This window comes from Haematobia irritans, chromosome 3, assembly GCF_050003625.1.
Source record: "Haematobia irritans isolate KBUSLIRL chromosome 3, ASM5000362v1, whole genome shotgun sequence".
Classification (NCBI taxonomy): domain Eukaryota; kingdom Metazoa; phylum Arthropoda; class Insecta; order Diptera; family Muscidae; genus Haematobia; species Haematobia irritans.
In genome coordinates this window covers 25398974-25403036 of record NC_134399.1, presented here as the reverse complement: position 1 = coordinate 25403036, position 4063 = coordinate 25398974, and positions in this window count along the sequence as shown.

The window sequence follows — 4063 nt, the reverse complement described above, 5'->3', positions numbered from 1 at the left end:
TTATGGGGGAAATTCTTCTATTACACACAAAAAAAAAATTTTTTCTGAATCAATCACGAAATTAATTGATCCAATTAATTATTTAATTGAAATGTCTTCAATCACAGAAATGATAGTATCAATTAAAAAATTAATTGACAGTCAATTAAAAAATTAATTGATCCAATTAAAAAATTAATTGATACTATTAATTTGTGTGATTGATTTTTATTTCAATTAAAAAAATTGTTGATTCAATTAAATTTTTAATTGAATATTTTTTAAAACTCAATTAAGATTTTAATTGGAAAAATTTTCGTGAAATTTTTTTCTGTGTATGCAGCCTAAATATAGTTTTTATATTTGTACCATGGTCAGGCCATAATAGCCATAAAAAATGCCAATTTTAACAATTATATATGACCTTATATTCGGCCTAGCCGAATCTTACATACCCACCACCATGAATCAAATATAATAGTTTCCTTTGAAAAGCCTTCAACGTAGTGGGTTATTTGAAAATATCTAGAATTTCAGGGGGATTTGATGACAAATACTCTTCCAAAACATATCGGTTCAAATGGTATGATTCCCGAAGGTAAATCTTACCCTAGATTTATTATTTGAGAACAATTGAATAACAATCTAGAATTCTCAGAATTCAAAACGGGAGATCGGTATATGTGGGGTCCTTACCAAAATAGGGACCAATGTAAATCAAATCCGACAAATGTTTTTTTAACTATATTACCTCCAGATTTCCAATTTCAGACCAATCATATAAAAATTCGGATGTCTAGAAACTAAAGATTCAAATCGGCAGATCGGTCTGTATGGGGACTATACTAAAACATAGGCCGATACACCTCTTTGTTGGCCTAAAATACCTCTATATTTTAAATCCGATAAAAATTAGTCAAATCCGATAAAAATTGGCCTCTATTGACGCTCAAGAAGTCAAATCGGGAGATCTACCTAAATGAGGGCTATAGCAAAACATGGCTCAATACACACCTCTCTGTGGTTATGAAATTGCCCAAGATTTCCAATTTCAAGCAAATTGAAAGAAAATTGCGATGTCTAGATGATCGGTTTATATGGGGACTATATCAAATTCTGGACCGATAGGGACCAACTTCGAACTTGACCTGCATGCAGGCAAAAAAAAACGAATCTGTGCGTATTTCAGGACGATACAACAGAAATACACACGGACATTATTATAACATTCTAGAATTTGTCCCTGATCAAGAATATATATAATTTGTATATTCGGTAATCGGCATTTCGATTTGTTACAAACGGAACGACAAATTTATTATATCCCCGTCACCATTCTATGGGTTCACCACTGTGGTATCACAATGGACTGAATAGTCTAAGAGAGCCTGATATATCGGGCTGCCACCTAACCTAACTTATAGTGATGGGTATAAAAATGATTGATTTGCACAAACTTTATCAGTTCAGTATATACCGAAGAAGTCCAAAACATATTGCTAGAGTTTTCTTCTATAAAATTTTGAATTTTTCCAAAACAGGTTAATCGTGTTGGTATTATTTGCCATTCAAGCCAAAACTAATCTACCAAAATTTGGAGAAACATTTACCAAAAAAGTACTGTTTAGTGTAGTTTTGAAAATATTGAGTTAAACCTTGAATTAACATTGAATTTCTATTATAAACATAAATTAAAATGAATTTCCTTTTTTAGACTAGTCGTTAACATGTAATAGATTAGAGTTTTAAGCTGTCATAATTTTAAGTAGCAACCCTGCTTTGTATTTGCTTTCCTTTTTCTTCTTTTCTGAAAAACTATGAATTCATCTGTCAAATTTAGTCTAAGTTTCCGGCCTCTTTCTTCATCCAGCCATCGACGGGATAACATCATCAATAAAATAGTATATCTTTACGAAATCTCTCTTTCTCCTCTTACAAAACCGGTAAATCCCATGTAAGTAATAAATTAAATGAAGGTAATAAATTAAATGACCCATTAGCCCAGGAGCCTAAGTTCCATCGTCCAAAGCATAATCTCGAGGAACCTTAGTTCCCCATTTTTCCACTCAACTTCTCATCTTGAGCTTTAGCTCTTAATTTAAAACCCGTAATATATTATTTAAGTACCAAACAAAAAATGTATAGAAAATTTTGTCAACATTTTATATCTATAAACAATTTTGTCAAAATTATATTTCTATAGAAAATTTTGTCAAAATGTTATTTCTATAGAAAATTTTGTCATAATTTTATTTCTTTAGAAAATTTTGTCAAAATGTTATTTCTATAGAAAATTTTGTCAAAACTTTATTTCTATAGAAAATTTTGTCAAAATTTTATTTCTTTAGAAAATTTTGTCAACGTTTTACTTCTATAGAAAAGTTTGTCAAAATTTTATTTTTATAGAAAATTTTGTCATAATTTTATTTCTTTAGAAAATTTTGTCAAAATTTTATTTCATTAGAAAATTTTGCCATAATTTTCTTTCTCTAGAAATTTTTTTCAAAATTTTCTTTCTTTAGAAAATTTTGTCAAAATTTTATTTCCATAGAAAATTTTGTCAAAATTTATTCCTATAGAAAATTTTGTCAAAAATTTATTTCTATAGAAAATTTTGTCAAAATTTTATTTCTATAGAAAATTTTGTCACAATGTTTTTCTTTAGAAAATTTTGTCAACATTTTATTTCTATAGAAAAGTTTGTCAAAATTTTATTTCTATAGAAAATTTTGTCAAAATTTTATTCCTATAGAAAATTTTGTCAAAATTTTATTTCTTTAGAAAATTTTGTCAACATTTGACTTCTATAGAAAAGTTTGTCAAAATTGTATTTTTATAGAAAATTTTGTCATAATTTTATTTCTTTAGAAAATTTTGTCAAAATTTTATTTCATTAGAAAATTTTGCCATAATTGTCTTTCTTTAGAAAATTTTGTCAAAATTTTATTCCTATAGAAAATTTTGTCATAATTTTATTTCTATAGAAAATTTTGTCATAATTTTATTTCTATAGAAAATTTTGTCATAATTTTATTTCTTTAGAAAATTTTGTCAAAATTTTATTTCTATAGAAAATTTTGTCAAAATTTTATTTCTATAGAAAATTTTGTCAAAATTTTTTTTAGACAGAAAATTTTGTCAAAATTTCATTTCTATAGAAAATTTTGTCAAAATTTTATTTCTATAGAACATTTTGTCAAAATTGTATTTCGTTTTGTTATTGTTGGTTTTGTTCTTTAAGCATTGTTGTTGTTTTTTTATTTCAGCTTAAAACGATACATTGACTACACTCCAAGTGTAGCTTAACTAACAGAGGAAGGGAATGTTTGTCAAATTTATTTGGGCAAAGCCCTATAGACTGCAAGATGGTTGGATGGACGGACGTTTCAGAATTACCACAATCCTCATCAGCATCCTCTACTTGCAGCAAAACTATCAACCAATTATCAGAATAAATTCAGGCAGTTCATTAAACCCAACAATGAACCACACTTGAACCTTCCGAAAAAAGGTTTTGTATGATAGCCGGCTTATGCCGAAATAAATTCGAAACAAACATACCTCTTTTCCTATTTATTTCGGCATAAGCCGGCTATCATGCATAACCTTTTTTCGGAAGGTTCAAGTGTGGTTCATTGTTGGGTTTAATGAACTGCCTGAATTTATTCTGATAATTGGTTGATAGTTTTGATGCAAATAGAGGATGCTGATGAGGAATGTGGTAATTCCGAAACGTGCGTCCATCCAACCATCTTGCAGTCTATAGGGCTTTGCCCAAATAAATTTGACAAACATTATTTTCCTCTGTTGGTTAAGCTACACTTGTAGTTTATTCGATGTATGGTTTTAAGCTGAAATTAAAAAAAAGCAACAAAATTTTATTTCTATAGAAAATTTTGTCAAAATTTTATTTCTATAGAAAATTTTGTCCAAATTTTATTTCTATAGAAAATTTTGTCAAAATTATATTTATTTAGAAAATTTTGTCAAAATTTTATTTCTTTAGAAAATTTTGTCAAAATTTTATTTGTATAGAAAATTTTGTCAAAATTTTATTTCTATAGAAAATTTTGTCAAAATTTTA